Source organism: Capricornis sumatraensis, chromosome 2 (genome assembly GCF_032405125.1).
Source record: "Capricornis sumatraensis isolate serow.1 chromosome 2, serow.2, whole genome shotgun sequence".
NCBI lineage: Eukaryota > Metazoa > Chordata > Mammalia > Artiodactyla > Bovidae > Capricornis > Capricornis sumatraensis.
Genome location: NC_091070.1, coordinates 100,998,635 through 101,022,263, shown reverse-complemented (window position 1 = coordinate 101,022,263; position 23,629 = coordinate 100,998,635).

Genomic DNA, 23,629 nt, shown 5'->3' with positions numbered 1-23,629 from the left:
CTTCCAGGCGTGGGCGCCCCGCGCCTCCTACAGGTCTTGGCTGAGGAGCTTCTTCCCTGAGCTGGGGCATTGGACGGGAGCCCAGACACGCAGGGGCATGCCCAAACCACCTGCACACGTCTCTGCTGGGGAGGAGAGCACTAGGGAAATGACGTCTGTCAGGCACCTTCTGGGCGCTCACCGAGTCAGCCTCAGCGTGTATGTGGCTGCAGACCACAGCCAGAGGCCCTGTGAGCCTTGTGCTCTCCGTGCTGTGCTGAGTCTGGGCGGTCAAGCAACCGTAAGAATAGACTTTCAGTTGCCCTCACTTTGCCTCTACTAGAGCCCTCAAGCTGGAGCGCTTGGCAGTGTGCAACCCACCGGCAACTAAGCCCTCCACAAGAACGCCTGGGGACTAGGTGCAAAGGCAAGGCAGGAGTGGAGCTGAGGCCAGGAAGGCGCCAGTAGCATCTCCCAGTCTCGCGCAGCCCACTCCTTTCTGGACTGGAAGCCTAGCCACGAGGCAAGTTTGGGCAAGGCTCGCCTAGGGCAGAGCAGCCTCACGCCAGCAACTCTGCCAGATCGGGCCTCTGAGCAGAGCTGGAGCTCTGCCGTACTGGAAGCGCACTCGGCTCCGCCAAAGCAGTGAATGCAGCCGCACACAGCAGGGCTGCCTTCTCTTCTCCCGAGGAGGCTCGCTTCCCACATGCTGTAAACTAGTCTTCCAGGCGGGGCCCCCTGCGCCTCCCACAGGTCTTGGCTCAGGAGCTGCTTTCCTGAGCTGGGGCTGTGGACGGGAGCCCAGACACGCATGGGCAGGCCCAAACCACCTGCACACGTCTCTGCTGGGGAGGAGAACACTAGGGAAATGACGTCTGTCAGGCACCTTCTGGGCGCTCACCGAGTCAGCCTCCGCGTGTGTGGGGCTGCAGACCCCAGCCAGGGGCCCTGTGAGCCTTGTGCTCTCCGTGCTGTGCTGAGTCTGGGCGGTCAAGCAACCGTAAGAATAGACTTCCAGTTGCCCTCACTTTGCCTCTACTAGAGCCCTCAAGCTGGAGCCCTTGGCAGTGTGCAACCCACCGGCAACTAAGCCCTCCACAAGAACGCCTGGGGACTAGTTGCAGAGGCAAGGCAGGAGTGGAGCTGAGGCCAGGAAGGCGCCAGTAGCATCTCCCAGTCTCGCGCAGCCCGCTCTTTCTGGACTGGTAGCCTAGCCGCGAGGCAAGTCTGGGCAAGGCTCGCCCAGGGCAGAGCAGCCTCACGCCAGCACTCTGCCAGATCGGGCCTCTGAGCAGAGCTGGAGCTCTGCCGTACTGGAGGCGCACTCGGCTCCGCCCAAGCATTGATTTCAGCCCCACCCATCTGGGCTACCTCCTCTTCTCCCAAGGAGGCTCGCTTTCCTCATGCTCTGCACTAGGCTTCCAGGCGGGGGCGCCCCGCGCCTCCTTCAGGTCTTGGCTGAGGAACTGCTTCCCTGAGCTGGGGCTGTGGACGGGAGCCCAGACACTCAGGGGCAGGCCCCAACCACATGCACACGTCTCTGCTGGGGAGGAGAGCACTAGGGAAATGACGTCTGTCAGGCACCTTCTGGGCGCTCACCGAGTCAAGCTCCGCGTGTATGTGGCTGCAGACCACAGCCAGAGGCCCTGTGAGCCTTGTGCTCTCCGTGCTGTGCTGAGTCTGGGCGGTCAAGCAACCGTAAGAATAGACTTTCAGTTGCTCTCACTTTGCCTCTACTAGAGCCCTCAAGCTGGAGCGCTTGGCAGTGTGCAACCCACCGGCAACTAAGCCCTCCACAAGAACGCCTGGGGACTAGGTGCAAAGGCAAGGCAGGAGTGGAGCTGAGGCCAGGAAGGCGCCAGTAGCATCTCCCAGTCTCGCGCAGCCCGCTCCTTTCTGGACTGGAAACCTAGCCGCGCGGCAAGTCTGGGCAAGGCTCGCCCAGGTCAGAGCAGCCTCACGCCAGCAACTCTGCCAGATCGGGCCTCTGAGCAGAGCTGGAGCTCTGCCGTACTGGAGGCGCACTCGGCTCCGCCAAAGCAGTGAATGCAGCCGCACACAGCAGGGCTGCCTTCTCTTCTCCCTAGGAGGCTCGCTTCCCACATGCTGTAAACTAGTCTTCCAGGTGGGGCCCCCTGCGCCTCCCACAGGTCTTGGCTCAGGAGCTGCTTTCCTGAGCTGGGGCTGTGGACGGGAGCCCAGACACGCATGGGCAGGCCCAAACCACCTGCACACGTCTCTGCTGGGGAGGAGAACACTAGGGAAATGACGTCTGTCAGGCACCTTCTGGGCGCTCACCGAGTCAGCCTCCGCGTGTGTGGGGCTGCAGACCCCAGCCAGGGGCCCTGTGAGCCTTGTGCTCTCCGTGCTGTGCTGAGTCTGGGCGGTCAAGCAACCGTAAAAATAGACATCCAGTTGCCCTCACTTTGCCTCTACTAGAGCCCTCAAGCTGGAGCGCTTGGCAGTGTGCAACCCACCGGCAACTAAGCCCTCCACAAGAACGCCTGGGGACTAGTTGCAGAGGCAAGGCAGGAGTGGAGCTGAGGCCAGGAAGGCGCCAGTAGCATCTCCCAGTCTCGCGCAGCCCGCTCCTTTCTGGACTGGAAGCCTAGCCGCGAGGCAAGTCTGGGCAAGGCTCGCCCAGGGCAGAGCAGCCTCACGCCAGCGACTCTGCCAGATCAGAGCTGGAGCTCTGCCGTACTGGAGGCGCACTCGGCACCGCCCAAGCAGTGATTGCAGCCCCACTCATCTGGGCTACCTCCTCTTCTCCCAAGGAGGCTCGCTTTCCTCATGCTCTGCACTAGGCTTCCAGGCGGGGGCGCCCCGCGCCTCCTACAGGTCTTGGCTGAGGAGCTGCTTCCCTGAGCTGGGGCTGTGGACGGGAGCCCAGACACTCAGGGGCAGGCCCCAACCACATGCACACGTCTCTGCTGGGGAGGAGAGCACTAGGGAAATGACGTCTGTCAGGCACCTTCTGGGCGCTCACCGAGTCAAGCTCCGCGTGTATGGGGCTGCAGACCACAGCCAGAGGCCCTGTGAGCCTTGTGCTCTCCGTGCAGTGCTGAGTCTGGGCGGTCAAGCAACCGTTAGAATAGACTTTCAGTTGCCCTCACTTTGCCTCTACTAGAGCCCTCAAGCTGGAGCGCTTGGCAGTGGGCAACCCACCGGCAACTAAGCCCTCCACAAGAACGCCTGGGGACTAGGTGCAAAGGCAAGGCAGGAGTGGAGCTGAGGCCAGGAAGGCGCCAGTAGCATCTCCCAGTCTCGCGCAGCCCGCTCCTTTCTGGACTGGAAACCTAGCCGCGAGGCAAGTCTCGGCAAGGCTCGCCCAGGTCAGAGCAGCCTCACGCCAGCAACTCTGCCAGATCGGGCCTCTGAGCAGAGCTGGAGCTCTGCCGTACTGGAGGCGCACTCGGCTCCGCCAAAGCAGTGAATGCAGCCGCACACAGCAGGGCTGCCTTCTCTTCTCCCGAGGAGGCTCGCTTCCCACATGCTGTAAACTAGGCTTCCAGGCGGGGCCCCCTGCGCCTCCCACAGGTCTTGGCTCAGGAGCTGCTTTCGTGAGCTGGGGCTGTGGACGGGAGCCCAGACACGCATGGGCAGGCCCAAACCACCTGCACACGTCTCTGCTGGGGAGGAGAGCACTAGGGAAATGACGTCTGTCAGGCACCTTCTGGGCGCTCACCGAGTCAGCCTCCGCGTGTGTGGGGCTGCAGACCCCAGCCAGGGGCCCTGTGAGCCTTGTGCTCTCCGTGCTGTGCTGAGTCTGGGCGGTCAAGCAACTGTAAGAATAGACTTTCAGTTGCCCTCACTTTGCCTCTACTAGAGCCCTCAAGCTGGAGCGCTTGGCAGTGTGCAACCCACCGGCAACTAAGCCCTCCACAAGAACGCCTGGGGACTAGTTGCAGAGGCAAGGCAGGAGTGGAGCTGAGGCCAGGAAGGCGCCAGTAGCATCTCCCAGTCTCGCGCAGCCCGCTCTTTCTGGACTGGAAGCCTAGCCGCGAGGCAAGTCTGGGCAAGGCTCGCCCAGGGCAGAGCAGCCTCACGCCAGCACTCTGCCAGATCGGGCCTCTGAGCAGAGCTGGAGCTCTGCCGTACTGGAGGCGCACTCGGCTCCGCCCAAGCATTGATTTCAGCCCCACCCTTCTGGGCTACCTCCTCTTCTCCCAAGGAGGCTCGCTTTCCTCATGCTCTGCACTAGGCTTCCAGGCGGGGGCGCCCCGCGCCTCCTACAGGTCTTGGCTGAGGAACTGCTTCCCTGAGCTGGGGCTGTGGACGGGAGCCCAGACACTCAGGGGCAGGCCCCAACCACATGCACACGTCTCTGCTGGGGAGGAGAGCACTAGGGAAATGCCGTCTGTCAGGCACCTTCTGGGTGCTCACCGAGTCAAGCTCCGCGTGTATGGGGCTGCAGACCACATCCAGAGGCCCTGTGAGCCTTGTGCTCTCCGTGCAGTGCTGAGTCTGGGCGGTCAAGCAACCGTAAGAATAGACTTTCAGTTGCCCTCACTTTGCCTCTACTAGAGCCCTCAAGCTGGAGCGCTTGGCAGTGGGCAACCCACCGGCAACTAAGCCCTCCACAAGAACGCCTGGGGACTAGGTGCAAAGGCAAGGCAGGAGTGGAGCTGAGGCCAGGAAGGCGCCAGTAGTATCTCCCAGTCTCGCGCAGCCCGCTCCTTTCTGGACTGGAAGCCTAGCCGCGAGGCAAGTCTGGGCAAGGCTCGCCCAGGTCAGAGCAGCCTCACGCCAGCAACTCTGCCAGATCGGGCCTCTGAGCAGAGCTGGAGCTCTGCCGTACTGGAGGCGCACTCGGCTCCGCCAAAGCAGTGAATGCAGCCGCACACAGCAGGGCTGCCTTCTCTTCTCCCGAGGAGGCTCGCTTCCCACATGCTGTAAACTAGGCTTCCAGGCGGGGCCCCCTGCGCCTCCCACAGGTCTAGGCTCAGGAGCTGCTTCCTTGAGCTGGGGCTGTGAACCGGAGCCCAGACATTCAGGGGCAGGCCCAAACCACCTGCACACGTCTCTGCTGGGGAGGAGAGCACTAGGGAAATGACGTCTGTCAGGCACCTTCTGGGCGCTCACCGAGTCAGCCTCCGCGTGTGTGGGGCTGCAGACCCCAGCCAGGGGCCCTGTGAGCCTTGTGCTCTCCGTGCTGTGCTGAGTCTGGGCGGTCAAGCAACCGCTGGAGGAGCCCTGCAGTTGCCCTCCCATTGCCTCTAATAGAGCCCTCACTGCTGGAGCGCTTGGCAGTGTGCAACCCACCGGCAACTAAGCCGTCCACAAGAACGCCTGAGGACTAGGTGCAAATGCAAGGCAGGAGTGGAGCTGAGGCCAGGAAGGCGCCAGTAGCATCTCCCAGTCTCGCGCAGGCTGCTCCTTCCTGGACTGGAAGCCTAGCCGCGAGGCAAGTCTGGGCAAGGCTCGCCCAAGGCAGAGCAGCCTCACGCCAGCACTCTGCCAGATCAGAGCTGGAGCTCTGCCGTACTGGAGGCGCACTCGGCTCCGCCCAAGCAGTGATTGCAGCCCCACGCATCTGGGCTACCTCCTCTTCTCCCAAGGAGGCTGGCTTCCCTTATGCTCTGCACTAGGCTTCCAGGCGTGGGCGCCCCGCGCCTCCTACAGGTCTTGGCTGAGGAGCTTCTTCCCTGAGCTGGGGCATTGGACGGGAGCCCAGACACGCAGGGGCATGCCCAAACCACCTGCACACGTCTCTGCTGGGGAGGAGAGCACTAGGGAAATGACGTCTGTCAGGCACCTTCTGGGCGCTCACCGAGTCAGCCTCAGCGTGTATGTGGCTGCAGACCACAGCCAGAGGCCCTGTGAGCCTTGTGCTCTCCGTGCTGTGCTGAGTCTGGGCGGTCAAGCAACCGTAAGAATAGACTTTCAGTTGCCCTCACTTTGCCTCTACTAGAGCCCTCAAGCTGGAGCGCTTGGCAGTGTGCAACCCACCGGCAACTAAGCCCTCCACAAGAACGCCTGGGGACTAGGTGCAAAGGCAAGGCAGGAGTGGAGCTGAGGCCAGGAAGGCGCCAGTAGCATCTCCCAGTCTCGCGCAGCCCACTCCTTTCTGGACTGGAAGCCTAGCCACGAGGCAAGTTTGGGCAAGGCTCGCCTAGGGCAGAGCAGCCTCACGCCAGCAACTCTGCCAGATCGGGCCTCTGAGCAGAGCTGGAGCTCTGCCGTACTGGAAGCGCACTCGGCTCCGCCAAAGCAGTGAATGCAGCCGCACACAGCAGGGCTGCCTTCTCTTCTCCCGAGGAGGCTCGCTTCCCACATGCTGTAAACTAGTCTTCCAGGCGGGGCCCCCTGCGCCTCCCACAGGTCTTGGCTCAGGAGCTGCTTTCCTGAGCTGGGGCTGTGGACGGGAGCCCAGACACGCATGGGCAGGCCCAAACCACCTGCACACGTCTCTGCTGGGGAGGAGAACACTAGGGAAATGACGTCTGTCAGGCACCTTCTGGGCGCTCACCGAGTCAGCCTCCGCGTGTGTGGGGCTGCAGACCCCAGCCAGGGGCCCTGTGAGCCTTGTGCTCTCCGTGCTGTGCTGAGTCTGGGCGGTCAAGCAACCGTAAGAATAGACTTCCAGTTGCCCTCACTTTGCCTCTACTAGAGCCCTCAAGCTGGAGCCCTTGGCAGTGTGCAACCCACCGGCAACTAAGCCCTCCACAAGAACGCCTGGGGACTAGTTGCAGAGGCAAGGCAGGAGTGGAGCTGAGGCCAGGAAGGCGCCAGTAGCATCTCCCAGTCTCGCGCAGCCCGCTCTTTCTGGACTGGTAGCCTAGCCGCGAGGCAAGTCTGGGCAAGGCTCGCCCAGGGCAGAGCAGCCTCACGCCAGCACTCTGCCAGATCGGGCCTCTGAGCAGAGCTGGAGCTCTGCCGTACTGGAGGCGCACTCGGCTCCGCCCAAGCATTGATTTCAGCCCCACCCATCTGGGCTACCTCCTCTTCTCCCAAGGAGGCTCGCTTTCCTCATGCTCTGCACTAGGCTTCCAGGCGGGGGCGCCCCGCGCCTCCTTCAGGTCTTGGCTGAGGAACTGCTTCCCTGAGCTGGGGCTGTGGACGGGAGCCCAGACACTCAGGGGCAGGCCCCAACCACATGCACACGTCTCTGCTGGGGAGGAGAGCACTAGGGAAATGACGTCTGTCAGGCACCTTCTGGGCGCTCACCGAGTCAAGCTCCGCGTGTATGTGGCTGCAGACCACAGCCAGAGGCCCTGTGAGCCTTGTGCTCTCCGTGCTGTGCTGAGTCTGGGCGGTCAAGCAACCGTAAGAATAGACTTTCAGTTGCTCTCACTTTGCCTCTACTAGAGCCCTCAAGCTGGAGCGCTTGGCAGTGTGCAACCCACCGGCAACTAAGCCCTCCACAAGAACGCCTGGGGACTAGGTGCAAAGGCAAGGCAGGAGTGGAGCTGAGGCCAGGAAGGCGCCAGTAGCATCTCCCAGTCTCGCGCAGCCCGCTCCTTTCTGGACTGGAAACCTAGCCGCGCGGCAAGTCTGGGCAAGGCTCGCCCAGGTCAGAGCAGCCTCACGCCAGCAACTCTGCCAGATCGGGCCTCTGAGCAGAGCTGGAGCTCTGCCGTACTGGAGGCGCACTCGGCTCCGCCAAAGCAGTGAATGCAGCCGCACACAGCAGGGCTGCCTTCTCTTCTCCCTAGGAGGCTCGCTTCCCACATGCTGTAAACTAGTCTTCCAGGTGGGGCCCCCTGCGCCTCCCACAGGTCTTGGCTCAGGAGCTGCTTTCCTGAGCTGGGGCTGTGGACGGGAGCCCAGACACGCATGGGCAGGCCCAAACCACCTGCACACGTCTCTGCTGGGGAGGAGAACACTAGGGAAATGACGTCTGTCAGGCACCTTCTGGGCGCTCACCGAGTCAGCCTCCGCGTGTGTGGGGCTGCAGACCCCAGCCAGGGGCCCTGTGAGCCTTGTGCTCTCCGTGCTGTGCTGAGTCTGGGCGGTCAAGCAACCGTAAAAATAGACATCCAGTTGCCCTCACTTTGCCTCTACTAGAGCCCTCAAGCTGGAGCGCTTGGCAGTGTGCAACCCACCGGCAACTAAGCCCTCCACAAGAACGCCTGGGGACTAGTTGCAGAGGCAAGGCAGGAGTGGAGCTGAGGCCAGGAAGGCGCCAGTAGCATCTCCCAGTCTCGCGCAGCCCGCTCCTTTCTGGACTGGAAGCCTAGCCGCGAGGCAAGTCTGGGCAAGGCTCGCCCAGGGCAGAGCAGCCTCACGCCAGCGACTCTGCCAGATCAGAGCTGGAGCTCTGCCGTACTGGAGGCGCACTCGGCACCGCCCAAGCAGTGATTGCAGCCCCACTCATCTGGGCTACCTCCTCTTCTCCCAAGGAGGCTCGCTTTCCTCATGCTCTGCACTAGGCTTCCAGGCGGGGGCGCCCCGCGCCTCCTACAGGTCTTGGCTGAGGAGCTGCTTCCCTGAGCTGGGGCTGTGGACGGGAGCCCAGACACTCAGGGGCAGGCCCCAACCACATGCACACGTCTCTGCTGGGGAGGAGAGCACTAGGGAAATGACGTCTGTCAGGCACCTTCTGGGCGCTCACCGAGTCAAGCTCCGCGTGTATGGGGCTGCAGACCACAGCCAGAGGCCCTGTGAGCCTTGTGCTCTCCGTGCAGTGCTGAGTCTGGGCGGTCAAGCAACCGTTAGAATAGACTTTCAGTTGCCCTCACTTTGCCTCTACTAGAGCCCTCAAGCTGGAGCGCTTGGCAGTGGGCAACCCACCGGCAACTAAGCCCTCCACAAGAACGCCTGGGGACTAGGTGCAAAGGCAAGGCAGGAGTGGAGCTGAGGCCAGGAAGGCGCCAGTAGCATCTCCCAGTCTCGCGCAGCCCGCTCCTTTCTGGACTGGAAACCTAGCCGCGAGGCAAGTCTCGGCAAGGCTCGCCCAGGTCAGAGCAGCCTCACGCCAGCAACTCTGCCAGATCGGGCCTCTGAGCAGAGCTGGAGCTCTGCCGTACTGGAGGCGCACTCGGCTCCGCCAAAGCAGTGAATGCAGCCGCACACAGCAGGGCTGCCTTCTCTTCTCCCGAGGAGGCTCGCTTCCCACATGCTGTAAACTAGGCTTCCAGGCGGGGCCCCCTGCGCCTCCCACAGGTCTTGGCTCAGGAGCTGCTTTCGTGAGCTGGGGCTGTGGACGGGAGCCCAGACACGCATGGGCAGGCCCAAACCACCTGCACACGTCTCTGCTGGGGAGGAGAGCACTAGGGAAATGACGTCTGTCAGGCACCTTCTGGGCGCTCACCGAGTCAGCCTCCGCGTGTGTGGGGCTGCAGACCCCAGCCAGGGGCCCTGTGAGCCTTGTGCTCTCCGTGCTGTGCTGAGTCTGGGCGGTCAAGCAACCTCTGGAGGAGCCCTGCAGTTGCCCTCCCATTGCCTCTAATAGAGCCCTCACTGCTGGAGCGCTTGGCAGTGTGCAACCCACCGGCAACTAAGCCCTCCACAAGAACGCCTGAGGACTAGGTGCAAAGGCAAGGCAAGAGTGGAGCTGAGGCCAGGAAGGCGCCAGTAGCATCTCCCAGTCTCGCGCAGGCTGCTCCTTCCTGGACTGGAAGCCTAGCCGCGAGGCAAGTCTGGGCAAGGCTCGCCCAGGGCAGAGCAGCCTCACGCCAGCAACTCTGCCAGATCGGGCCTCTGAGCAGAGCTGGAGCTCTGCCGTACTGGAGGCGCACTCGGCTCCGCCAAAGCAGTGAATCCAGCCGCACACAGCAGGGCTGCCTTCTCTTCTCCCTAGGAGGCTCGCTTCCCACATGCTGTAAACTAGGCTTCCAGGCGGGGCACCCTGCGCCTCCCACAGGTCTTGGCTCAGGAGCTGCTTCCCTGAGCTGGGGCTGTGGACGCGAGCCCAGACACGCAGAGGCAGGCCCAAACCACCTGCACACGTCTCTGCTGGGGAGGAGAGCACTAGGGAAATGACGTCTGTCAGGTACCTTCTGGGCGATCACCGAGTCAGCCTCTGCGTGTGTGGAGCTGCAGACCCCAGCCAGGGGCCCTGTGAGCCTTGTGCTCTCCGTGCTGTGCTGAGTCTGGGTGGTCAAGCAACAGTAAGAATAGACTTCCAGTTGCCCTCACTTTGCCTCTACTAGAGCCCTGAAGCTGGAGCGCTTGGCAGTGTGCAACCCACCGGCAACTAAGCCCTCCACAAGAACGCCTGGGGACTAGGTGCAAAGGCAAGGCAGGAGTGGAGCTGAGGCCAGGAAGGCCCCAGTAGCATCTCCCAGTCTCGCGCAGCCCGCTCCTTTCTGGACTGGAAGCCTAGCCACGAGGCAAGTCTGGGCAAGGCTCGCCCAGGGCAGAGCAGCCTCACGCCAGCACTCTGCCAGATCGGGCCTCTGAGCAGAGCTGGAGCTCTGCCGTACTGGAGGCGCACTCGGCTCCGCCCAAGCAGTGATTGCAGCCCCACGCATCTGGGCTGCCTCCTCTTCTCCCAAGGAAGCTCGCTTCCCTCATGCTGTGCACTAGGCTTCCAGGCGGGGGCGCCTCGCGCCTCCTACAGGTCTTGGCTGAGGAGCTGCTTCCCTGAGCTGGGGCTGTGGACGGGAGCCCAGACACGCAGGGGCAGGCTCCAACCACCTGCACACGTCTCTGCTGGGGAGGAGAGCACTAGGGAAATGACGTCTGTCAGGCACCTTCTGGGCGCTCACCGAGTCAGCCTCCGCGTGTGTGGGGTTGCAAACCCCAGCCAGGGGCCCTGTGAGCCTTGTACTCTCCGTGCTGTGCTGAGTCTGGGCGATCAAGCAACCGCTGGAGGAGCCCTGCAGTTGCCCTCCCATTGCCTCTAATAGAGCCCTCACTGCTGGAGCGCTTGGCAGTGTGCAACCCAACGGCAACAAAGCCCTCCACAAGAACGCCTGGGGACTAGTTGCAGAGGCAAGGCAGGAGTGGAGCTGAGGCCAGGAAGGCGCCAGTAGCATCTCCCAGTCTCGCGCAGCCCGCTCCTTTCTGGACTGGAAGCCTAGCCGCGAGGCAAGTCTGGGCAAGGCTCGCCCAGGGCAGAGCAGCCTCACGCCAGCGACTCTGCCAGATCGGGCCTCTGAGCAGAGCTGGAGCTCTGCCGTACTGGAGGCGCACTCGGCTCCGCCCAAGCAGTGATTGCAGCCCCACGCATCTGGGCTGCCTTCTCTTCTCCCGAGGAGGCTCAGTTCCCACATGCTGTAAACTAGTCTTCAAGGCGGGGCCCCCTGCGCCTCCCAAAGGTTATGGCTCAGGAGCTGCTTTCCTGAGCTGGGGCTGTGGACGGGAGCCCAGACACGCAGGGGCAGGCCCCAACCACCTGCACACGTCTCTGCTGGGGAGGAGAGCACTAGGGAAATGACGTCTGTCAGGCACCTTCTGGGCGCTCACCGAGTCAGCCTCCGCGTGTGTGGGGCTGCAGACCCCAGCCAGGGGCCCTGTGAGCCTTGTGCTCTCCGTGCTGTGCTGAGTCTGGGCGGTCAAGCAACCGCTGGAGGAACCCTGCAGTTGCCCTCCCATTGCGTCTAATAGAGCCCTCACTGCTGGAGCGCTTGGCAGTGTGCAACCCAACGGCAACTAAGCCCTCCACAAGAACGCCTGGGGACTAGTTGCAGAGGCAAGGCAGGAGTGGAGCTGAGGCCAGGAAGGCGCCAGTAGCATCTCCCAGTCTCGCGCAGCCCGCTCCTTTCTGGACTGGAAGCCTAGCCGCGAGGCAAGTCTGGGCAAGGCTCGCCCAGGGCAGAGTAGCCTCACGCCAGAGACTCTGCCAGATCGGGCCTCTGAGCAGAGCTGGAGCTCTGCCGTACTGGAGGCGCACTCGGCTCCGTCCAAGCAGTGATTGCAGCCCCACGCATCTGGGCTGCCTCATCTTCTCCCAAGGTGGCTCGCTTCCCTCATGCTGTGCACTAGGCTTCCTGGCGGGGGCGCCCCGCGCCTCCTACAGGTCTTGGCTGAGGAGCTGCTTCCCTGAGCTGGGGCTGTGGACGGGAGCCCAGACACGCAGGGGCAGGCCCCAACCACCTGCACACGTCTCTGCTGGGGAGGAGAGTACTAGGGAAATGACGTCTGTCAGGTACCTTCTGGGCGCTCACCGAGTCAGCCTCCGAGTGTGTGGGGCTGCAGACCCCAGCCAGGGGCCCTGTGAGCCTTGTGCTCTCCGTGCTGTGCTGAGTCTGGGCGGTCAAGCAACCGTAAGAATAGACTTTCAGTTGCCCTCAATTTGCCTCTACTAGAGCCCTCAAGCTGGAGCGCTTGGCAGTGTGCAATCCACCGGCAACTAAGCCCTCCACAAGAACGCCTGGGGACTAGGTGCAAAGGCAAGGCAGGAGTGGAGCTGAGGCCAGGAAGGCGCCAGTAGCATCTCCCAGTCTCGCGCAGCCCGCTCCTTTCTGGACTGGAAGCCTAGCCGCGAGGCAAGTCTGGGCAAGGCTCGACCAGGGCAGAGCAGCCTCACGCCAGCACTCTGCCAGATCGGGCCTCTGAGCAGAGCTGGAGCTCTGCCGTACTGGAGGCACACTCGGCTCCGCCCAGGCAGTGATTGCGGCCCCACGCATCTGGGCTGCCTCCTCTTCTCCCAAGGAGGCTCGCTTCACTCATGCTGTGCACTAGGCTTCCAGGCGGGGGCGCCCCGCGCCTCCTACAGGTCTTGGTTGAGAAGCTGCTTCCCTGAGCTGGGGCTGTGGACGGGAGCCCAGACACGCAGGGGCAGGCTCCAACCACCTGCACACGTCTCTGCTGGGGAGGAGAGCACTAGGGAAATGACGTCTGTCAGGCACCTTCTGGGCGCTCACCCAGTCAGCCTCCGCGTGTGTGGTGCTGCAGACCCCAGCCAGGGGCCCTGTGAGCCTTGTGCTCTCCGTGCTGTGCTGAGTCTGGGCGGTCAAGCAACCGTAAGAATAGACTTCCAGTTGCCCTCACATTGCCTCTACTAGAGCCCTGAAGCTGGAGCGCTTGGCAGTGTGCAACCCACCGGGAACTAAGCCCTAAACAAGAACGCCTGAGGACTAGGTGCAAAGGCAAGGCAGGAGTGGAGCTGAGGCCAGGAAGGCGAAAGTAGCATCTCCCAGTCTCGCGCAGCCTGCTCCTTCCTGGACTGGAAGCCTAGCCGCGAGGCAAGTCTGGGCAAGGCTCGCTCAGGACAGAGCATCCTCACGCCAGCGACTCTGCCAGATCGGGCCTCTGAGCAGAGCTGGAGCTCTGCCGTCCTGGAGGCGCACTCGGCTCCGCCAAAGCAGTGAATGCAGCCGCACACAGCAGGGCTGCCTTCTCTTCTCCCGAGGAGGCTCGCTTCCCACATGCTGTAAGCTAGGCTTCCAGGCGGGGCCCCCTGCGCCTCCCACAGGTCTTGGCTCAGGAGCTGCTTTCCTGAGCTGGGGCTGTGGACGGGAGCCCAGACACGCATGGGAAGGCCCAAACCACCTGCACACGTCTCTGCTGGGGAGGAGAGCACTAGGGAAATGACGTCTGTCAGGCACCTTCTGGGCGCTCACCGAGTCAGCCTCAGCGTGTATGGGGCTGCAGACCACAGCCAGAGGCCCTGTGAGCCTTGTGCTCTCCGTGCTGTGCTGAGTCTGGGCGGTCAAGCAACTGTAAGAATAGACTTTCAGTTGCCCTCACTTTGCCTCTACTAGAGCCCTCAAGCTGGAGCGCTTGGCAGTGTGCAACCCACCGGCAACTAAGCCCTCCACAAGAACGCCTGGGGACTAGTTGCAGAGGCAAGGCAGGAGTGGAGCTGAGGCCAGGAAGGCGCCAGTAGCATCTCCCAGTCTCGCGCAGCCCGCTCTTTCTGGACTGGAAGCCTAGCCGCGAGGCAAGTCTGGGCAAGGCTCGCCCAGGGCAGAGCAGCCTCACGCCAGCACTCTGCCAGATCGGGCCTCTGAGCAGAGCTGGAGCTCTGCCGTACTGGAGGCGCACTCGGCTCCGCCCAAGCATTGATTTCAGCCCCACCCATCTGGGCTACCTCCTCTTCTCCCAAGGAGGCTCGCTTTCCTCATGCTCTGCACTAGGCTTCCAGGCGGGGGCGCCCCACGCCTCCTTCAGGTCTTGGCTGAGGAACTGCTTCCCTGAGCTGGGGCTGTGGACGGGAGCCCAGAAACTCAGGGGCAGGCCCCAACCACATGTACACGTCTCTGCTGGGGAGGAGAGCACTAGGGAAATGACGTCTGTCAGGCACCTTCTGGGCGCTCACCGAGTCAAGCTCCGCGTGTAAGTGGCTGCAGACCACAGCCAGAGGCCCTGTGAGCCTTGTGCTCTCCGTGCTGTGCTGAGTCTGGGCGGTCAAGCAACCGTAAGAATAGACTTTCAGTTGCCCTCACTTTGCCTCTACTAGAGCCCTCAAGCTGGAGCGCTTGGTAGTGTGCAACCCACCGGCAACTAAGCCCTCCACAAGAACGCCTGGGGACTAGGTGCAAAGGCAAGGCAGGAGTGGAGCTGAGGCCAGGAAGGCGCCAGTAGCATCTCCCAGTCTCGCGCAGCCCGCTCCTTTCTGGACTGGAAACCTAGCCGCGAGGCAAGTCTGGGCAAGGCTCGCCCAGGTCAGAGCAGCCTCACGCCAGCAACTCTGCCAGATCGGGCCTCTGAGCAGAGCTGGATCTCTGCCGTACTGGAGGCGCACTCGGCTCCGCCAAAGCAGTGAATGCAGCCGCACACAGCAGGGCTGCCTTCTCTTCTCCCGAGGAGGCTCGCTTCCCACATGCTGTAAACTAGGCTTCCAGGCGGGGCCCCCTGCGCCTCCCACAGGTCTTGGCTCAGGAGCTGCTTTCCTGAGCTGGGGCTGTGGACGGGAGCCCAGACACGCATGGGAAGGCCCAAACCACCTGCACACGTCTCTGCTGGGGAGGAGAGCACTAGGGAAATGACGTCTGTCAGGCACCTTCTGGGCGCTCACCGAGTCAGCCTCAGCGTGTATGGGGCTGCAGACCACAGCCAGAGGCCCTGTGAGCCTTGTGCTCTCCGTGCTGTGCTGAGTCTGGGCGGTCAAGCAACCGTAAGAATAGACTTTCAGTTGCCCTCACTTTGCCTCTACTAGAGCCCTCAAGCTGGAGCGCTTGGCAGTGTGCAACCCACCGGCAACTAAGCCCTCCACAAGAACGCCTGGGGACTAGGTGCAAAGGCAAGGCAGGAGTGGAGCTGAGGCCAGGAAGGCGCCAGTAGCATCTCCCAGTCTCGCGCAGCCCGCTCCTTTCTGGACTGGAAGCCTAGCCACGAGGCAAGTCTGGGCAAGGCTCGCCCAGGGCAGAGCAGCCTCACGCCAGCAACTCTGCCAGATCGGGCCTCTGAGCAGAGCTGGAGCTCTGCCGTACTGGAAGCGCACTCGGCTCCGCCAAAGCAGTGAATGCAGCCGCACACAGCAGGGCTGCCTTCTCTTCTCCCGAGGAGGCTCGCTTCCCACATGCTGTAAACTAGTCTTCCAGGTGGGGCCCCCTGCGCCTCGCACAGGTCTTGGCACAGGAGCTGCTTTCCTGAGCTGGGGCTGTGGACGGGAGCCCAGACACGCATGGGCAGGCCCAAACCAACTGCACACGTCTCTGCTGGGGAGGAGAACACTAGGGAAATGCCGTCTGTCAGGCACCTTCTGGGCGCTCACCGAGTCAGCCTCCGCGTGTGTGGGGCTGCAGACCCCAGCCAGGGGCCCTGTGAGCCTTGTGCTCTCCGTGCTGTGCTGAGTCTGGGCGGTCAAGCAACCGTAAGAATAGACATCCAGTTGCCCTCACTTTGCCTCTACTAGAGCCCTCAAGCTGGAGCGCTTGGCAGTGTGCAACCCACCGGCAACTAAGCCCTCCACAAGAACGCCTGGGGACTAGTTGCAGAGGCAAGGCAGGAGTGGAGCTGAGGCCAGGAAGGCGCCAGTAGCATCTCCCAGTCTCGCGCAGCCCGCTCCTTTCTGGACTGGAAGCCTAGCCGCGAGGCAAGTCTGGGCAAGGCTCGCCCAGGGCAGAGCAGCCTCACGCCAGCGACTCTGCCAGATCAGAGCTGGAGCTCTGCCGTACTGGAGGCGCACTCGGCTCCGCCCAAGCAGTGATTGCAGCCCCACGCATCTGGGCTACCTCCTCTTCTCCCAAGGAGGCTCGCTTTCCTCATGCTCTGCACTAGGCTTCCAGGCGGGGGCGCCCCGCGCCTCCTACAGGTCTTGGCTGAGGAGCTGCTTCCCTGAGCTGGGGCTGTGGACGGGAGCCCAGACACTCAGGGGCACGCCCCAACCACATGCACACGTCTCTGCTGGGGAGGAGAGCACTAGGGAAATGACGTCTGTCAGGCACCTTCTGGGCGCTCACCGAGTCAAGCTCCGCGTGTATGGGGCTGCAGACCACAGCCAGAGGCCCTGTGAGCCTTGTGCTCTCCGTGCAGTGCTGAGTCTGGGCGGTCAAGCAACCGTAAGAATAGACTTTCAGTTGCCCTCCCATTGCCTCTAATAGAGCCCTCACTGCTGGAGCGCTTGGCAGTGGGCAACCCACCGGCAACTAAGCCCTCCACAAGAACGCCTGGGGACTAGGTGCAAAGGCAAGGCAGGAGTGGAGCTGAGGCCAGGAAGGCGCCAGTAGCATCTCCCAGTCTCGCGCAGCCCGCTCCTTTCTGGACTGGAAACCTAGCCGCGAGGCAAGTCTCGGCAAGGCTCGCCCAGGTCAGAGCAGCCTCACGCCAGCAACTCTGCCAGATCGGGCCTCTGAGCAGAGCTGGAGCTCTGCCGTACTGGAGGCGCACTCGGCTCCGCCACAGCAGTGAATGCAGCCGCACACAGCAGGGCTGCCTTCTCTTCTCCCGAGGAGGCTCGCTTCCCACATGCTGTAAACTAGGCTTCCAGGCGGGGCCCCCTGCGCCTCCCTCAGGTCTTGGCTCAGGAGCTGCTTTCCTGAGCTGGGGCTGTGGACGGGAGCCCAGACACGCAGGGGCAGGCCCCAACCACCTGCACACGTCTCTGCTGGGGAGGAGAGCACTAGGGAAATGACGTCTGTCAGGCACCTTCTGGGCGCTCACCGAGTCAAGCTCCGCGTGTATGTGGCTGCAGACCACAGCCAGAGGCCCTGTGAGCCTTGTGCTCTCCGTGCTGTGCTGAGTCTGGGCGGTCAAGCAACCGTAAGAATAGACTTTCAGTTGCCCTCACTTTGCCTCTACTAGAGCCCTCAAGCTGGAGCGCTTGGTAGTGTGCAACCCACCGGCAACTAAGCCCTCCACAAGAACGCCTGGGGACTAGGTGCAAAGGCAAGGCAGGAGTGGAGCTGAGGCCAGGAAGGCGCCAGTAGCATCTCCCAGTCTCGCGCAGCCCGCTCCTTTCTGGACTGGAAACCTAGCCGCGAGGCAAGTCTGGGCAAGGCTCGCCCAGGTCAGAGCAGCCTCACGCCAGCAACTCTGCCAGATCGGGCCTCTGAGCAGAGCTGGATCTCTGCCGTACTGGAGGCGCACTCGGCTCCGCCAAAGCAGTGAATGCAGCCGCACACAGCAGGGCTGCCTTCTCTTCTCCCGAGGAGGCTCGCTTCCCACATGCTGTAAACTAGGCTTCCAGGCGGGGCCCCCTGCGCCTCCCACAGGTCTTGGCTCAGGAGCTGCTTTCCTGAGCTGGGGCTGTGGACGGGAGCCCAGACACGCATGGGAAGGCCCAAACCACCTGCACACGTCTCTGCTGGGGAGGAGAGCACTAGGGAAATGACGTCTGTCAGGCACCTTCTGGGCGCTCACCGAGTCAGCCTCAGCGTGTATGGGGCTGCAGACCACAGCCAGAGGCCCTGTGAGCCTTGTGCTCTCCGTGCTGTGCTGAGTCTGGGCGGTCAAGCAACCGTAAGAATAGACTTTCAGTTGCCCTCACTTTGCCTCTACTAGAGCCCTCAAGCTGGAGCGCTTGGCAGTGTGCAACCCACCGGCAACTAAGCCCTCCACAAGAACGCCTGGGGACTAGGTGCAAAGGCAAGGCAGGAGTGGAGCTGAGGCCAGGAAGGCGCCAGTAGCATCTCCCAGTCTCGCGCAGCCCGCTCCTTTCTGGACTGGAAGCCTAGCCACGAGGCAAGTCTGGGCAAGGCTCGCCCAGGGCAGAGCAGCCTCACGCCAGCAACTCTGCCAGATCGGGCCTCTGAGCAGAGCTGGAGCTCTGCCGTACTGGAAGCGCACTCGGCTCCGCCAAAGCAGTGAATGCAGCCGCACACAGCAGGGCTGCCTTCTCTTCTCCCGAGGAGGCTCGCTTCCCACATGCTGTAAACTAGTCTTCCAGGTGGGGCCCCCTGCGCCTCCCACAGGTCTTGGCACAGGAGCTGCTTTCCTGAGCTGGGGCTGTGGACGGGAGCCCAGACACGCATGGGCAGGCCCAAACCACCTGCACACGTCTCTGCTGGGGAGGAGAACACTAGGGAAATGACGTCTGTCAGGCACCTTCTGGGCGCTCACCGAGTCAGCCTCCGCGTGTGTGGGGCTGCAGACCCCAGCCAGGGGCCCTGTGAGCCTTGTGCTCTCCGTGCTGTGCTGAGTCTGGGCGGTCAAGCAACCGTAAGAATAGACATCCAGTTGCCCTCACTTTGCCTCTACTAGAGCCCTCAAGCTGGAGCGCTTGGCAGTGTGCAACCCACCGGCAACTAAGCCCTCCACAAGAACGCCTGGGGACTAGTTGCAGAGGCAAGGCAGGAGTGGAGCTGAGGCCAGGAAGGCGCCAGTAGCATCTCCCAGTCTCGCGCAGCCCGCTCCTTTCTGGACTGGAAGCCTAGCCGCGAGGCAAGTCTGGGCAAGGCTCGCCCAGGGCAGAGCAGCCTCACGCCAGCGACTCTGCCAGATCAGAGCTGGAGCTCTGCCGTACTGGAGGCGCACTCGGCTCCGCCCAAGCAGTGATTGCAGCCCCACGCATCTGGGCTACCTCCTCTTCTCCCAAGGAGGCTCGCTTTCCTCATGCTGTGCACTAGGCTTCCAGGCGGGGGCGCCCCGCGCCTCCTACAGGTCTTGGCTGAGGAGCTGCTTCCCTGAGCTGGGGCTGTGGATGGGAGCCCAGACACTCAGGGGCACGCCCCAACCACATGCACACGTCTCTGCTGGGGAGGAGAGCACTAGGGAAATGACGTCTGTCAGGCACCTTCTGGGCGCTCACCGAGTCAAGCTCCGCGTGTATGGGGCTGCAGACCACAGCCAGAGGCCCTGTGAGCCTTGTGCTCTCCGTGCAGTGCTGAGTCTGGGCGGTCAAGCAACCGTAAGAATAGACTTTCAGTTGCCCTCACTTTGCCTCTACTAGAGCCCTCAAGCTGGAGCGCTTGGCAGTGGGCAACCCACCGGCAACTAAGCCCTCCACAAGAACGCCTGGGGACTAGGTGCAAAGGCAAGGCAGGAGTGGAGCTGAGGCCAGGAAGGCGCCAGTAGCATCTCCCAGTCTCGCGCAGCCCGCTCCTTTCTGGACTGGAAACCTAGCCGCGAGGCAAGTCTCGGCAAGGCTCGCCCAGGTCAGAGCAGCCTCACGCCAGCAACTCTGCCAGATCGGGCCTCTGAGCAGAGCTGGAGCTCTGCCGTACTGGAGGCGCACTCGGCTCCGCCACAGCAGTGAATGCAGCCGCACACAGCAGGGCTGCCTTCTCTTCTCCCGAGGAGGCTCGCTTCCCACATGCTGTAAACTAGGCTTCCAGGCGGGGCCCCCTGCGCCTCCCTCAGGTCTTGGCTCAGGAGCTGCTTTCCTGAGCTGGGGCTGTGGACGGGAGCCCAGACACGCAGGGGCAGGCCCCAACCACCTGCACACGTCTCTGCTGGGGAGGAGAGCACTAGGGAAATGACGTCTGTCAGGCACCTTCTGGGCGCTCACCGAGTCAAGCTCCGCGTGTATGTGGCTGCAGACCACAGCCAGAGGCCCTGTGAGCCTTGTGCTCTCCGTGCTGTGCTGAGTCTGGGCGGTCAAGCAACCGTAAGAATAGACTTTCAGTTGCCCTCACTTTGCCTCTACTAGAGCCCTCAAGCTGGAGCGCTTGGTAGTGTGCAACCCACCGGCAACTAAGCCCTCCACAAGAACGCCTGGGGACTAGGTGCAAAGGCAAGGCAGGAGTGGAGCTGAGGCCAGGAAGGCGCCAGTAGCATCTCCCAGTCTCGCGCAGCCCGCTCCTTTCTGGACTGGAAACCTAGCCGCGAGGCAAGTCTGGGCAAGGCTCGCCCAGGTCAGAGCAGCCTCACGCCAGCAACTCTGCCAGATCGGGCCTCTGAGCAGAGCTGGATCTCTGCCGTACTGGAGGCGCACTCGGCTCCGCCAAAGCAGTGAATGCAGCCGCACACAGCAGGGCTGCCTTCTCTTCTCCCGAGGAGGCTCGCTTCCCACATGCTGTAAACTAGGCTTCCAGGCGGGGCCCCCTGCGCCTCCCACAGGTCTTGGCTCAGGAGCTGCTTTCCTGAGCTGGGGCTGTGGACGGGAGCCCAGACACGCATGGGAAGGCCCAAACCACCTGCACACGTCTCTGCTGGGGAGGAGAGCACTAGGGAAATGACGTCTGTCAGGCACCTTCTGGGCGCTCACCGAGTCAGCCTCAGCGTGTATGGGGCTGCAGACCACAGCCAGAGGCCCTGTGAGCCTTGTGCTCTCCGTGCTGTGCTGAGTCTGGGCGGTCAAGCAACCGTAAGAATAGACTTTCAGTTGCCCTCACTTTGCCTCTACTAGAGCCCTCAAGCTGGAGCGCTTGGCAGTGTGCAACCCACCGGCAACTAAGCCCTCCACAAGAACGCCTGGGGACTAGGTGCAAAGGCAAGGCAGGAGTGGAGCTGAGGCCAGGAAGGCGCCAGTAGCATCTCCCAGTCTCGCGCAGCCCGCTCCTTTCTGGACTGGAAGCCTAGCCACGAGGCAAGTCTGGGCAAGGCTCGCCCAGGGCAGAGCAGCCTCACGCCAGCAACTCTGCCAGATCGGGCCTCTGAGCAGAGCTGGAGCTCTGCCGTACTGGAAGCGCACTCGGCTCCGCCAAAGCAGTGAATGCAGCCGCACACAGCAGGGCTGCCTTCTCTTCTCCCGAGGAGGCTCGCTTCCCACATGCTGTAAACTAGTCTTCCAGGTGGGGCCCCCTGCGCCTCGCACAGGTCTTGGCACAGGAGCTGCTTTCCTGAGCTGGGGCTGTGGACGGGAGCCCAGACACGCATGGGCAGGCCCAAACCACCTGCACACGTCTCTGCTGGGGAGGAGAACACTAGGGAAATGACGTCTGTCAGGCACCTTCTGGGCGCTCACCGAGTCAGCCTCCGCGTGTGTGGGTCTGCAGACCCCAGCCAGGGGCCCTGTGAGCCTTGTGCTCTCCGTGCTGTGCTGAGTCTGGGCGGTCAAGCAACCGTAAGAATAGACATCCAGTTGCCCTCACTTTGCCTCTACTAGAGCCCTCAAGCTGGAGCGCTTGGCAGTGTGCAACCCACCGGCAACTAAGCCCTCCACAAGAACGCCTGGGGACTAGTTGCAGAGGCAAGGCAGGAGTGGAGCTGAGGCCAGGAAGGCGCCAGTAGCATCTCCCAGTCTCGCGCAGCCCGCTCCTTTCTGGACTGGAAGCCTAGCCGCGAGGCAAGTCTGGGCAAGGCTCGCCCAGGGCAGAGCAGCCTCACGCCAGCGACTCTGCCAGATCAGAGCTGGAGCTCTGCCGTACTGGAGGCGCACTCGGCTCCGCCCAAGCAGTGATTGCAGCCCCACGCATCTGGGCTACCTCCTCTTCTCCCAAGGAGGCTCGCTTTCCTCATGCTCTGCACTAGGCTTCCAGGCGGGGGCGCCCCGCGCCTCCTACAGGTCTTGGCTGAGGAGCTGCTTCCCTGAGCTGGGGCTGTGGACGGGAGCCCAGACACTCAGGGGCACGCCCCAACCACATGCACACGTCTCTGCTGGGGAGGAGAGCACTAGGGAAATGACGTCTGTCAGGCACCTTCTGGGCGCTCACCGAGTCAAGCTCCGCGTGTATGGGGCTGCAGACCACAGCCAGAGGCCCTGTGAGCCTTGTGCTCTCCGTGCAGTGCTGAGTCTGGGCGGTCAAGCAACCGTAAGAATAGACTTTCAGTTGCCCTCACTTTGCCTCTACTAGAGCCCTCAAGCTGGAGCGCTTGGCAGTGGGCAACCCACCGGCAACTAAGCCCTCCACAAGAACGCCTGGGGACTAGGTGCAAAGGCAAGGCAGGAGTGGAGCTGAGGCCAGGAAGGCGCCAGTAGCATCTCCCAGTCTCGCGCAGCCCGCTCCTTTCTGGACTGGAAACCTAGCCGCGAGGCAAGTCTCGGCAAGGCTCGCCCAGGTCAGAGCAGCCTCACGCCAGCAACTCTGCCAGATCGGGCCTCTGAGCAGAGCTGGAGCTCTGCCGTACTGGAGGCGCACTCGGCTCCGCCACAGCAGTGAATGCAGCCGCACACAGCAGGGCTGCCTTCTCTTCTCCCGAGGAGGCTCGCTTCCCACATGCTGTAAACTAGGCTTCCAGGCGGGGCCCCCTGCGCCTCCCTCAGGTCTTGGCTCAGGAGCTGCTTTCCTGAGCTGGGGCTGTGGACGGGAGCCCAGACACGCAGGGGCAGGCCCCAACCACCTGCACACGTCTCTGCTGGGGAGGAGAGCACTAGGGAAATGACGTCTGTCAGGCACCTTCTGGGCGCTCACCGAGTCAAGCTCCGCGTGTATGTGGCTGCAGACCACAGCCAGAGGCCCTGTGAGCCTTGTGCTCTCCGTGCTGTGCTGAGTCTGGGCGGTCAAGCAACCGTAAGAATAGACTTTCAGTTGCCCTCACTTTGCCTCTACTAGAGCCCTCAAGCTGGAGCGCTTGGTAGTGTGCAACCCACCGGCAACTAAGCCCTCCACAAGAACGCCTGGGGACTAGGTGCAAAGGCAAGGCAGGAGTGGAGCTGAGGCCAGGAAGGCGCCAGTAGCATCTCCCAGTCTCGCGCAGCCCGCTCCTTTCTGGACTGGAAACCTAGCCGCGAGGCAAGTCTGGGCAAGGCTCGCCCAGGGCAGAGCAGCCTCACGCCAGCAACTCTGCCAGATCGGGCCTCTGAGCAGAGCTGGATCTCTGCCGTACTGGAGGCGCACTCGGCTCCGCCAAAGCAGTGAATGCAGCCGCACACAGCAGGGCTGCCTTCTCTTCTCCCGAGGAGGCTCGCTTCCCACATGCTGTAAACTAGGCTTCCAGGCGGGGCCCCCTGCGCCTCCCACAGGTCTTGGCTCAGGAGCTGCTTTCCTGAGCTGGGGCTGTGGACGGGAGCCCAGACACGCATGGGAAGGCCCAAACCACCTGCACACGTCTCTGCTGGGGAGGAGAGCACTAGGGAAATGACGTCTGTCAGGCACCTTCTGGGCGCTCACCGAGTCAGCCTCAGCGTGTATGGGGCTGCAGACCACAGCCAGAGGCCCTGTGAGCCTTGTGCTCTCCGTGCTGTGCTGAGTCTGGGCGGTCAAGCAACCGTAAGAATAGACTTTCAGTTGCCCTCACTTTGCCTCTACTAGAGCCCTCAAGCTGGAGCGCTTGGCAGTGTGCAACCCACCGGCAACTAAGCCCTCCACAAGAACGCCTGGGGACTAGGTGCAAAGGCAAGGCAGGAGTGGAGCTGAGGCCAGGAAGGCGCCAGTAGCATCTCCCAGTCTCGCGCAGCCCGCTCCTTTCTGGACTGGAAGCCTAGCCACGAGGCAAGTCTGGGCAAGGCTCGCCCAGGGCAGAGCAGCCTCACGCCAGCAACTCTGCCAGATCGGGCCTCTGAGCAGAGCTGGAGCTCTGCCGTACTGGAAGCGCACTCGGCTCCGCCAAAGCAGTG